The 13,494-nt window shown below is 51.0% G+C and overlaps 1 protein-coding gene across 1 annotated transcript in view; it reads left to right on the forward strand.

The window, feature by feature from the left end:
* The window catches only part of LITAF (lipopolysaccharide induced TNF factor), a 93,607-nt gene continuing 80,966 nt past the window's right edge, over positions 854 to 13,494 (forward strand). Inside the window, exon 1 of the mRNA XM_021086604.1 lies at positions 854 to 873. The gene's annotated coding sequence lies outside the window, so the exon portion shown is untranslated. The remainder of the gene's footprint in view (positions 874 to 13,494) is intronic.

Consider the following 13,494-nt stretch of genomic DNA (forward strand, 5'->3'; position numbering starts at 1 on the left):
TTTACACGAAACATTCGGAATAGGCAAATTCATCAAGAGGGACATTAGTTCGTGGTTGCCAGGGCTGGGATGAATTGGGGGAAAACAGCAGTGGGGGGCCATTGCGAGGGGGTCTGGGCTTTGAGGCAGGGTGATGATAGTGTTGTAGAATGGATTGTGGCGATAGTTGCACTGTTCTAGAAATATACGAAAAGCCGTGGGATTGTACACTGGGAATTGTGTGTGACGTCTCTCTTGGCTGCTCCTCTTTCCAGCCCTGTGCCAGCTCAGCTCCCTGGGCAGCCCTGAGCACAGGGGTCCGCCCCCCCCAATTTCCCACCTGGAGGATGCAGGTGTTGAATCAGGTACATTCTGAGGCTACATCCAGCGCCAAGAGCTTATGATTTTGTTTTGACAGATGGTTACGTTTTCACCAGAGCCACCTGCCCACAGAGACCTGGGATAATAGAGGCCAAAGGTGGCCCATCAGCTCAGAAACCTGTAATTCCGCACATGCCCAACCATCCACAGGGACCGGAAGGAGCCGAGCAGACGCCAGCGGAAACCCACAGATGTTTGCAATTGACAACAGACCCATCAGCAGATGTCCTTAAAGAATTTGCCGGCACCTGCTGCCTGTTTACCAATGCTCCCTCCGTGAAGTTCACCTTCAGCTCACGGTGACCACCGCCACCGCCGCCGCCACTGGGGCCCCAAGTCGGGGATGCCTAGCTCGGGTGGCCCCTTGCTCTAGCCCCCAAGGACAGTCACTTGACCTCTCTGAGCCAGAGATGCTGCATGTGTGAAGGAGAAGTGGTAACGCTCACCTCCTAGGATGGCGGTGACGATTCGAAATGAAAACGTCTAGGGCCCTTGGCGTGGGGTCAGCTCCAGGTAGGTGCCCGGTCAGTGGCAGCTGTTGTGATTCCTCACCTCTTAGCCTCCGTTTCCCCAGCTGGGTTTGGACAGGGCTTATCTAGATCAGTGGTTCTCAGTTGGGGGTGATTTTACCCCCCAGCTGTGGGGCAAGGGAAGCTGCTGGCATCAGGTGGCGTCGGAGATGCTGCCAACGTCCGACAGGGTGCAGGACAGCCACGCACAGCGGGGGATTGTCCAGCCCCAAATGTCCACATGATCTGTATTAAGAAACCCTGGACTAAGTTCATCTCTGCGTTTCCCTCGCAGTAGAGGAAGTTTGGGTTGGGTCTGTGTTGCCTTGTGCTGGGAGGGGTCTGGAGCATCCAGGCTTTCAACCCGGACGTGGCCCCGTAGACTGGACCTCGGGCCTGGGACACTTCCTCCCAGGAGGCAAAGAGGCCCCTCAGCCTCAAAGCCTCATGTGGGGACCTTGTTCCTGTTTCAGGCCCAACGTGTGCATGTTTGTCTGGCTTAAGTGTGTGCATGTGTCACGGGGCGCTTGGCCAGCCTCACTGCTGTATTGTCCCCTGTGGGGAGGGGACAGGGTCCTGTGTTCAGTGACACAGGAGGGGTGCATGGATCAACTGCTGGGAGAGACCCGCTGGCCGTGGGGGACCGGATAGAGCTATTAGTATGTGGTGTATTGTCTGTTTCCCGCCCCCGCCTCATACGTCAGTCAACTACCAATGACTGTATGATGGTTGCACAGCTCTGAATGTACTAAAAATCATTGAAATGTACACTTTAAATGAGTTGATTGTAGGGTGTGTGAATTATATCTCAATGCATCTGTTAGAAAAAAAAAAAAGTGGATTCCAAGGTGCTTAGCTGAGCCAGGTTGTATTCAGGGTATTTCCTTAAAAGCCACACGTTTGGCCTCCAGGGGGCTGTGTTCGGCTGGTGAGACTTCGACATTTTTCCTTCTGTGCTGCTTGCAGTTACCTAGATTCCTTCATCTGCCTGTCTCCCATCCGGCGCCAAGATATCACGTGATCTCCATATGCTGCCTCAAGTTGCCAGGGTGCCTCGGCTGTGTCCCCATCCGCCTCCAGGCCATCCATTCCTCAGAATCAGTCTCTCACTCCAGCTGCGGTTACTCTTGCGAAGAGCCTCCGGGGGGAGTGTCCATTGTGGCTCAGTGGATTAAGAACCTAACTGGTATCCATCAGGGTGCGGGTTTGATCCCTGTCCTCGCTTAGTGGGTTAAGAATCCAGCATTGCCTGAGGCAAGCTGTGTAAGTCACAGACATGGCTCGGATCCCATGTTGCTGTGGCTGTGGTGTAGACCACCAGCTGTAGTTCTGATTCAACTCCTAGCCTGGGAACCTCCATATGCCGTGGGTGCGGCCCTAAAAAGCAAAAAAACAAAAAAAGGCCTCCTGGGGGTGGGGGATCAGGGCAAGCAAGAGGCTGTACCATGAATAGAAGGGTTTTAATGCGGGGACCAGCCTCACAGCTGCTGGGATTGTCAGAGGCCTGGGAACCTGGGGCAGGAGGGTGGCTGCAACCTGGTGCCCTTGACCTGGAGGTCACACGGTAGGTCTGCTCACCTGCTCCTGACCAACTGTGCAGAAGCCAAGAGTCTCGAGACCAGAGTTCCCGTTGTGGCCCAGCGGAAATGACTAGGAACCACGAAGTTGCGGGTTCAATCCCTGCCCTTGCTCAGTGGGTTAAGGATCTGGTGTTACCATGAGCTGTGGTGTAGGTTGCAGATGTGGCTTGGATCTGGCGTTGCTGTGGCTGTGGTGTAGGCCAGTAACTGTAGCTCTGATTTGACCCCTAGCTTGGGAATCTCCATATGCTGCCTCAAGTGTGGCCCTAAAAAAAAAAAAAAAAGAGTCTCAAGACCAATTTGAGATAATGGCGGTGGCAGCTGGGTGCAGAGGGAGGCTCCTGGGCCCTGGAGATGCACGGGTTTGAGTCCCACCTCTGCCAGCCCCCGGCTACGGACTCTAGGCATGTGGTCTCCCTTACCCAAGCCTCAGCTCCCCCATCTGTAAAGCGGGGCTAACAGCACCATGTCGCTTGTAAGTTTGTGGTTAAAAAAAACCAAGGCAGTGACGTATTCTAGAAATACTTGGCCTGCGCTGTAGTGTGGATTGGGATCAGCTGCGTGTGAGGTTCTGGCGTTTAGCCCCGAGGTAATTCTGGCAGGCTGTGTGACCCTGGGCAAAGCCCTCAACCTCTCTGAGCCCTGTAGCTACATCTGTGAAATGGAGAGAGCAGTTCTGCCTGTTTCACAGGAGCGCAGGCGAGGATTAAGCGGGACTTGGGACTCGGCGCAACAGGTACCCGGTGGGCCTTGCCGCTCGGGGCCTCTTGACCTGGCTCTCGCCCTCCACACTGGCCGCCCCTCCAAACGGGCTCTCTATGGCCTTGCCTCCTCCCTCCCCGCGGTATCCTATCTGTGAGGGGGGCTTGAGTCCAGCTGAGCTGCATGGAGAACTGGGCCGGGGTGAGTTTGGAATAAACCTCATGGTGTCATGGTTACAGCGATGCCGTTCCAGCCCCTGGCCGTGACTTGCCATTAGGATGCAGTTTCCCGCGGGTGGGTGTCCTTGGGACCAGCTAAAGGGGCCATCCCGACCCCCCCATCCCAGCATCGGATGAAAAGACCTTGCAGCCGATCCCTTGCCTGGCAAACAGGGGTGAATGTGGTCGTGATGAAGCGTTGTGATTCGCGGCACCTTTGGCTGCTTGTGCCCCTGGGGCTGGTGGCGCATCAAAGAGGAAGAGTCATCCAGAGTTCTGTCTGCATGGCATGTGTCCCTTTGTCTTTATGAAATCTTTCATAACAATAACCTCAGTCCAGCACGGCTGCTCCCGTGTACGTGACTCGTGACATCACCTCATCTCCCCTTCGGTTTCCCAGGCGGCAAAACAGCGTCAGGAAGAGATTCCCCCCCCCCCCATTTGCTCATTTGTCCTCCACTGACTCTGCGTTCGGTCATTGCACAAACCCGGGTTGAACACCTGCTGGTGTACCTGCTATGACCCAACCGTGCGCTCCTGATGAGGTCCCCACCCTCACAACTGGGACATTCCAGTGTGGGGGCAGTCAGGAGACAAAAAGATCTAAATCGACAAATTGGGAGTTCCCACTGTGGCTCAGCAGTAACGAACCCGCCTAGTAACCATGAGGATGTGAGTTCCATCCCTGGCCTCGCCCAGTGGGTTAAGGCTGGCAGCTGCAGCTCTGATTCGACCCCTAGCCTGGGAACCTCCATAGGCCACACATACATCCACTCCCCCCCCCACAAAAAAAGTAAATTGACAAATTGTGGGGCCAGGAAGGAGAAGAGCCATGTTCTGGGACCTGGGGAGGGAGTCCAGGTGGAGGGGCGTTGATGTGAGCTGAGCCCTGAAGCAGGAGGAGGTGCTGTGTGGAGCAGGCTGGGAAGAAGGCTCTGGGGCCTGGGGAGCCGCACGTGCAAAGAGCCTGAGGCGGGGCGGGGCTCTCTGGGGGGCGAGGCAACCCTGGGGCAGGAGGGGGTGGTACCTTGTCTGGGTTCCCGAGACAGCCTGAGAAGCTCGTGCGTCACACTCAGAGCTCCTGGGACAACGCCCCCCTCCCCAGGACCCCGGCTGGGGAGGGATGTGATCGGATCTACCCAGGAAACCATCTCTGGTTCCAAGACATCTGCTGTGAGGCCTCTGGTGTCCCATCCACTGTGCTGGGCTCTGGGTGCAGGCGGTAATTATGACAATTATAGTGCAGAACTCTTACTCTGTGTCAGCGGCCATGGTAAACCCTGATATATATATGTTAATGTGTGTGTGTATTTTGATTAAAAATTCATTTTGACCTCATGACGATTCTATGAGATAGGCCTGTCATTATCCCCATTTTACAGATGAGGAAACTGAGGCACAGAGAGGCCAAGGAACTTGTCCCAGATCACACAGTCGGTCGTGAGGGGAGGGGTTGGAGAGAAAGGCGTTATGAGTGCGGAGGAAGCCTTGTCAGGCTTGAGTGTCTGGCTGGGTGACTGGTGGGTGGTGATGCCCTGAGGATTTGGGGCACCTGGGGGAGGAGGAGCTCAGCTGGGTAGAGATGCTGGTGAGCAGCCTGGTATCTTCCCTGCTAGGAATTTTTTTACTGGAATGGAGCACATGGGTTTCTGGCCCTTCCTCAAAGAGACAGCACAGGAGTTCCCGTTGTGGCGCAGCAGAAACGAATCTGACTAGAAACCATGAGGTTGCGGGTTTGATCCCTGGCCTCGCCCAGTGGATCTGGCGTTGCTGTGAGCTGTGACGTAGGTCGCAGATGTGGCTCAGATCTGGCGTTGCTGTGGCTGTGGTGTAGGCTGGCGGCTACAGCTCCAATTAGACCTCTAGCCTAGTACCTCCCTATGCCGCGGGTGCGGTCCTAAAAAGAAAAAAAAAAAAAGAGACAGCACAGAGTGCTTGTCAAGATAGGTCCTGGAATTTCTGTTGTGGCACAGCAGAAATGAACCTTTCTAGTATCCATGAGGATGCTGGTTAGATCACTGGCCTCGCTCAGTGGGTTAAGGATCCAGCATCCCAGACACGGCTCAGATCCTGAGTTGCTGTGTAGGCTGGCAGCTGCATCTCCGATTCGACCCCTAGCCTGGGAACTTCACACGCCTTGGGTTTGGCCCTAAAAAAGGCAGACAACAACAACAAAACCCTCACAAAAAAACCCAAACAGAAAAAAAGAATATAGGTCCTAGAGTTCCCTGGTGGCCTAGTAGTTAGGGATCAGGCATTGTCACTGCTATGGTGTTGGTTCCATCTCTGACCAGGGAACTTCCACATGCCAGGGGCGTGGCCAAAAAAAAAAGGAAAAGAATATGGATCCTGAGCTGTGTGACTTTGGGCCAATCACTTAACCTCTCTGTGCTCCAGTTTCCTGATCAGTGATATAGGAAATATGATGATAGCTCCTCCCACAAGGATGTGTAGGGATGAAAGGAGATGATGTTTGTCTGGTGCCAGGACCTGGAACGCACTCACAACACATTAATAAGGAAGGGAAAGCCTCAGGCCTGGAGAGGTGAGCAGCGCAAGAGCCCCAGTCCAGAAAATGCCTTGCTGGAAGTTGATAAAATAGTGACAGCTGGCCGGCCTGGCCCCACCTCCCCGGCAGGTATCCCCGCTTCCAGGCTGCCTCTGGGTTAATATCCAGGGCACACGGACCCTGACTTAGCTCCGTGCCACATTCTGGCAGGAGGATGGAGTGACAGTCCCTTTGACCAGATTCCTGCCAAGGTCTTCTTAACTCTGGAGCAGGACGGAGAGGGACCAAACCTCGTGTCTGCCGCATTCCAGCCCGGGACCACGGCCCACGCAGAAGGGCCTGGCGACTGTCGCATGGTGCCCCCTGTTACTGTGATGACCTGCTTTTTGTGGCAGAGTCATCTTAAAACAGGAAAATCACGGTCAGAAACCACATGATCCTCAAAGGGCTGGAGGGCAGGGAACCTGGCTGGGGAACCCCGATTCCTGAGGACTACTCTGGCATCCTGGCAAAGCCCAGCCCCCCCAAAATTATTTAAAAAAATTTTTTTAGGGCCACACCTGTGGCATGGGGAACTTCCCAGGCTAGGGGTTGAACCAGAGCTGCAGCTGCCAGTCTACACCACAGCCCATGGCAATGCCGAATCCTTAACCCACTGAGTGAGGTCAGGGATTGAATCTGCATCTTCATGGATACTAGTTGAATTCTTAACCCGCTGAGCCACAACGGGAACTCCCCCAAAATTATGTTTTGATTTTAAAGATGTATCTGGATTTACATCTGTTGATTTAAGACTGGATATTTTGGAGTTCCTATAGTGACTCCATGGGTTAAGAACCTGACTAGTATCTGTGAGGATGTGGGGTTGATCCCTGGCCTCGCTCAGTGGGTTAAGGATCTTGCAATGGAATGAAACAGAAAGAAAAAGACATTCAAAGTCTGAGCAAAGGGAGTTCCCGTCGTGGCACAGTGGTCAACGAATCTGACTAGGAACCATGAGGTTGCAGGTTCGATCCCTGACCTTGCTCAGTGGGTTAAGGATCCGGTGTTGCCATGAACTGTGGTGTAGGTCGAAGATGCGGCTCAGATCCCGAGTTGCTGTGGCTCTGGTGTAGGCCGGCGGCTACAGCTCCGATTGGACCCCTAGCCTGGGAACCTCCATATGCCCTGGGAGTGGCCCTAGAAAAGGCAAAAAGACAAAAAAAAAAAAAAAAAGAAAAGTCTGAGCAAAGAAAGAAGATGCATCATAAAGATCACTTTTATCAGGGAGTCCTTATCAAAGTTAGATTATACAAAGAAGAAGATGAACAGAAGCAGCACAAAATGCAGGTCTCAAGTAATTATAACCTTCGGAGGGAAAACAATCACGTTTTCCCTACCGGGAAAGTTCAGTGCCTAGGGCTGTAGTATCACAGGGATGCCCCCTGGCCCCCGAGCAGCTGACACACAGCTGGTCAGATCTGGGATGTGCCGCAAAACACATGCGGGCTTTGGAAGACTTGGTACCAAAAAGAGAATGGAAAATAGGTCCGGAATATTTAAAAATACTGATCACACGCTGAAATGTTAATATTTTGGAGGTATTAGAAGAAATACAATTAATCGTTACAATTAATTTCCCTTGTTTCATTTTACTTTCTTAAAATGCAGCTGCAGGAAAATTCAAATGACCTTTCTGGCTCACATTAATTACATTTCTTCTGTGTAACACTGGCCCACAGGAAGTACCCACTGTGGAAATTCTGTTTACCAGGGTGCATGCATTTCTCTTATGCTTCTAGGATTATTCTTGGTTTTTCGGTGGCTGGCCAGAAATGGATGTGTCAGGAAGGGCGAAATGTTTGCCCTCCGCTTACCTTTGGAGAAACACTTGCTTTTCCCATTTTCCTTGTGGTCAATACCTCCGGAAGAGACAACGTCAAACTAGTGTTTGGAAATATGATAAAATCTTTACATAATAAAAATATTTTTAGAAGAAATAGCTAGTCTTTTTGTTGTCTTTTTAAAATTATTTATTTATTTTTTATTTTTGTCTTTTTGCCTTTTCTAGGGCCACTCCCAGGGCATATGGAGGTTCCCAGGCTAGGGGTCTAATCGGAGCTGTAGCCGCAGCAATGCGGGATCTGAGCCGCGTCTGCGACCTACACCACAGCTCACGGCAATGCCAGATCCTTAACCCACAGAGCGAGGCCAGGGATCGAACCTGCAACCTCATGGTTTTAGTCGGATTCGTTAACCACTGCGCCACGACAAGAACTCTTGCTGTCTTTTTTTAAAAAGGCTGCACCTGGAGCATATGGAAGTTCCCAGGCTAGGGGTCAGCTAGGAGCTGCAGCTTCTGGCCTACACCGTATGTCCTTCCTGACACATCCATTTCTGGCCAGCCACCGAAAAACCAAGAATAATCCTAGAAGCATAAGAGAAATGCATGCACCCTGGTAAACAGAATTTCCACAGTGGGTACTTCCTGTGGGCCAGTGTTACACAGAAGAAATGTAATTAATGTGAGCCAGAAAGGTCATTTGAATTTTCCTGCAGCTGCATTTTAAGAAAGTAAAATGAAACAAGGGAAATTAATTGTAACGATTAATTGTATTTCTTCTAATACCTCCAAAATATTAACATTTCAGCGTGTGATCAGTATTTTTAAATATTCCGGACCTATTTTCCATTCTCTTTTTGGTACCAAGTCTTCCAAAGCCCGCATGTGTTTTGCGGCACATCCCAGATCTGACCAGCTGTGTGTCAGCTGCTCGGGGGCCAGGGGGCATCCCTGTGATACTACAGCCCTAGGCACTGAACTTTCCCGGTAGGGAAAACGTGATTGTTTTCCCTCCGAAGGTTATAATTACTTGAGACCTGCATTTTGTGCTGCTTCTGTTCATCTTCTTCTTTGTATAATCTAACTTTGATAAGGACTCCCTGATAAAAGTGATCTTTATGATGCATCTTCTTTCTTTGCTCAGACTTTGAATGTCTTTTTCTTTCTCCGTTTCTTTTCTCTCTTAAAAATCTTAGCCCCAACCTTTTATTGTGAAAATGTTCAAACATAAAGTCGAAAAACTTGTGCAATGAGCACTCTATACCAATCCCCTGGATAACACTTTGTTAAATCCATCCATCCATCCATTCATTCTTCCATCTCCCTCTCTCTGTCTCTCTATCTCTCCATCCATCTATAACTCTAGCCATTTTTTGGTATCAATATTCATCCCTTTAAACACTTTGGCATTTTTGGCATGTATTCTAATAACCAGAGTTTAATATTCAGAATAATCTTTTCCAATGCAAAAAAAAAAAAAAAATCTGACACAGGTTACAAAAGAAGCCAGCTGGGTCCTGTATGTATGACAGTCATGGGATATAACAACCCTTGTGATTCTTGTTGGTGACAGTGTCACGGGTCCATAAATGTTGCTACGTCAGAAATTGAAGTTAGACAGTAAGTTGCAGTTACAGGCTCGTGAAAAGAAATGTAACCAACTCTACAGTTTCTCTGAATTTGAGGATCTTTGTTCTTATTTCATAACATCCCAGTGAATCATGCAGTTACCGTGTTAAGGCAAATACTTCCAATGGCAAATTCTTCCTGCGTGCTTGTTATCTGCGTTATCTCATTTAATCCTCACAACGTCTCCAGGAGGATAAAAGAAAACTGCCCGGAATACCCTCTGTGGCACAAAGGGATCAGTCGTATCTCTGCAGCGCCAGGACACAGGTTCGATCCCCCACCTGGTGCAGTGGGTTAAAGGATCCGGCGTTGCCACAGCTGCAGCATAGGTCACAACTGTGCCTCAGATCTGATCCCTGGCCCAGGAATTCCATACGCTGCAGGGCGGCCAAAAAGAAAAAGAAAACTACCTACTCACAACGCTTCTGACACCAAATATGTGGGTTTTTACCCCACACCAGCTAGTTCTCCAATTCTCCAGACACCAGCTGTGGGTCCTATAAAGGGACAGGGAAGAACACTGGTCATGCCCAGATATGTGCTGTACACAGCGGGGCAATGGCCCGTGGGCGAGGGAAGCACCGAGAAGGAAGTGAACCGGCCGCAGGGCAAGCTGGGACCCGGTTCCCCTGCATGGGTTGGTGTCCGTGTGCCCACACGTGGGTGTGTGTGTGCCCGTCACTGTGGCTGCACACCTGCCTGTGGTGTATGTGCATCCGGTTTCATATTGTGAGTGTGTGTCTGTGTGTCTAGGAGTGCTTCTCTGTGTGTGTTCACACAGTTAGCTGTATGTCCATGTGTCTCCCTGCATGCGAGGGCTTTTTTGTTTTTGTTTTCGTTTTTTGTCTTTTTGCCATTTCTAGAGCTGCTCCCATGGCATATGGAGGTTCCCAGGCTAGGGGTCGAATCGGAGCTGTAGCTGCTGGGCTACACCAGAGCCACAGCAACACCAGATCTGAGCTGCATCTGCAACCACCACAGCTCAACAATGCCCGATCCTTAACCCACTGAGCAAGGCCAGGGATCGAACCTGCGTCCTCATGGATGCAAGTCAGATTCGTTTCCACTGAGCCATGACGGGAACTCCTGGCATGTGAGTTTTTTTATTCAGGGTTATGCGTGTCTGTCTACACTTGTCTCTGTGTGTAGGTACATAGTCTCATTATATCTGTGTGTTTATGTGGTAATCAGAGCAAACACCTGTATGGCCCTTCTGTCCACCAGGCTTCCAGGTGCACAGAGGTTCCATGAGCCTAATCCTTTCACCAAGGTGGGTGCTCTTAGGATCTCGATTTTCAGATGAGGGAACTGAGACACAGAGGGGTTGAGCAACTTGCCCGAGGGTGCCCTGGTGGGATTTGAACCTGGGCTGGTTTGCTCGAAGTCCGCCTCCTGCTCACACGCGTGCCATGTCTGTATCGATAGGTGCCCTCAGGGATCGGGTCCACTTATGTCCCATCCCAGCATCGGGGAAGGGTGCCCGCACCCCGCCTGTGTGGTCAGGCAGGGGTGTGGGTGTGTCTGGTTCCCATGTGCACGTGGGGGGGGAGATATGCAAATGTGTGCACAGGTGTGATGGGGGCCGACGGCCTGCCTCAGGCTCCAAGAAGGCCCGTGGTGCCAGGACGGGGCCATCCTTTCCTGTCTAAGAGCAAATCGCCAGGAATGGCAGCCCCAGGGACTGTCCTGGGCCTTCTCCCCACCCTCCCCAGGCCCCAGAGGGCCTTTGTTGCCTTTACTGGGGACCCAGAGGAGGGGGGGCGGCCGCTACGGGAATTCCTCCAGAATCCCCGGCTTTCAGCCTTTCAGGGGCGCGGGAGGCGCATGGAAAACTCTGACCGCTGGTGGCGGCTGAGGGCGCAGGGTGGTCACGCGGGGTAGGGGCGCTGGACTCAAGCCTCAAGGGAGCTGGACTCATGGCCTTTGCAGAACCAACCAAAAGCAGGCCCTGGGTGGCGCCTGCCTTGGACCTGGAGTGCGGCCAGCAGCCCTGGCCTGGCTCCGAGAGGCCTCCTCCAGGCTGGCCCAAGGGACTCTACACACCAGGATGCTGGGCCAGAGGTCCAGAGAGGCGGGCGGGGACCCCAGAGGCTCCAGGGGCCATGGAGGCAGACACAGCTGTTTGTTTGGAGTGGGACCTGCATGGTCTCGCAGGCGCCCTGGTTCCTCCTCCTCTGTCAGCAGGATTTCCAGCGGGAGCGAAGCTGGGTGGTCCTCTCCACCCCCGCTGGTCTCTGTGCCTCTGCGCCTTCTTCTCTCCTGGGAGCAGCCACCTCCTTTCTTTCTTGGCCCCACAGGGGGGGCAGCTGGTTGCTTCCTCCTGCTCTCTCACTGCACCTGTAATGGGTTGATAGACACCCCCCCCCCAAAGATATGTCCAAGTCCTAACCCAGGCACCTGTGGATGTGACCTTATTTAGATCTTTGCAGATGTCATCAAGTTAAGGATCTCGAGGTACCACTTCACACGGGTCAGACTGGCCATCATAGAAAGTCTACAAATGACAAATGCTGGAGAGAGTGCAGAGAAAGGGGCACCCTCCTGCACTGGTGGGGGAATCTAAGTTACTGCAACCGCTACGGAGAACAGTATGGAGAGTCCTCAGAAAACAAAATATAAAACGACCATATGATGCCGCAATCTCACCCCTGGCCACATATTGGGACAAAACTAATCAAAAAAGATGTATGCACCCCTGTGTTCATTGCAGCACGATTCACAATAGCCAAGACACAGAAACCACCTAAATGTCCATCGACAGATGAATGGATTACGAAGACATGATACAGCAATGAGACCCTGCTGTAGAGTGCTGGGGACTCTATCCAGTCACTTATGATGGAGCCTGATGGAGGATAATGTGAGAAAAAGGATGAATACATGTACGTGTGACTGGGTTACTTTGCTGTGCAGTAGAAAACGGACAGAACACTGGGAAGCAGCTGTATTGGAAAAAATAAAAATCATTAAAAAAAAGATGTGGTACATATACACAATGGAATACTACTCAGCCATAAAAAGAATGAAATAATGCCAATTGCAGCAACTTGGATGCTCATAGAGATTCTTTTTTTTTTTTAATGGTATTTATTTCTTCCATCATAGCTGGTGTATAGTATTCTGTCCATTTTCTGCTGTACAGCAACAAATAGAGATTCTCATACTAAGTGATGTTAAGTCAGCAGGAGAAGGACAAATACCATAGGATAGCTCTTCTATTTGGAATCTAGAATATGACACAAATAAACTTACCTACAGAACAGAAACAGGCCCATGGACAAGGAGAATGGACTTGTGGTTGCTAAGGGGGAGGCGGAGGGAGTGGGATGGACGGGGCGTTTGGGGTTAGTAGTTGCCAACTGTGATATTTAGAATGAGAAGCAATGAGGTCCTGCTGTGCAGCACAGGGAACTGTGTTCAATCTCCTGGGATAAACCGTAATTGAAAGAAAAAAATTTTTTTTTGCCTTTTGTCTTTTTAGGGCTGCACCCACGGCACATGAAGGTTCCAGGCTAGGGATCGAATCGGAGCTATAGCTACTGGCTTACCTCACAGCCACAGCAACATGGGATCCAAGCCGCGTCTACAACCTACACTGCAGCTCATGGCAATGCCGGATTCTTAAAAGAAATATTTTTAGGAGTTGCCGTTGTGGCTCAGCGGTTAACGAACCTGACTCGTATCCATGAGGATGCAGGTTCAATCCCTGGCCTCGCTCAATGGGTTAAGGATCTGGCGTTGCTGTGGCTGTGGTGTAGGCCAGTAGCTACAGCTGCAATTTGACCCCTAGCCTGAGAACCTCTATATGCCGCAGTGCAGCCATAAAAAAAGACAAAAAAAAAAAAAAAAAAAAAAAAAAAAAAAAAAAAAAGAAAGAAAGAAAGAAATATTTTTAAAAAGGTAAGCCACTTTATGGAGTTCTGTGGCACTGTGGTCTGGGGGTCTATTATTGCCAGTGCAGGAACTCAGGTTGCTGTGTGGCGTGGGGTCAATCCCTGGCCTGGGAACTTACACATAACGAGGGAGCAGCCAGAGAAAACCAGAGCAAAACTAAGCCACTTTGCTGTGCAACAGAAATAAATACTTTATTTATTTATTTTTTGTCTTTTTTTTGTATTTTCTAGGGCCGCACCCGTGGCACGTGGAGGTTCCCAAGCTAGGGGTC

This window comes from Sus scrofa, chromosome 3 (assembly GCF_000003025.6).
Source record: "Sus scrofa isolate TJ Tabasco breed Duroc chromosome 3, Sscrofa11.1, whole genome shotgun sequence".
Classification (NCBI taxonomy): Eukaryota; Metazoa; Chordata; class Mammalia; order Artiodactyla; family Suidae; genus Sus; species Sus scrofa.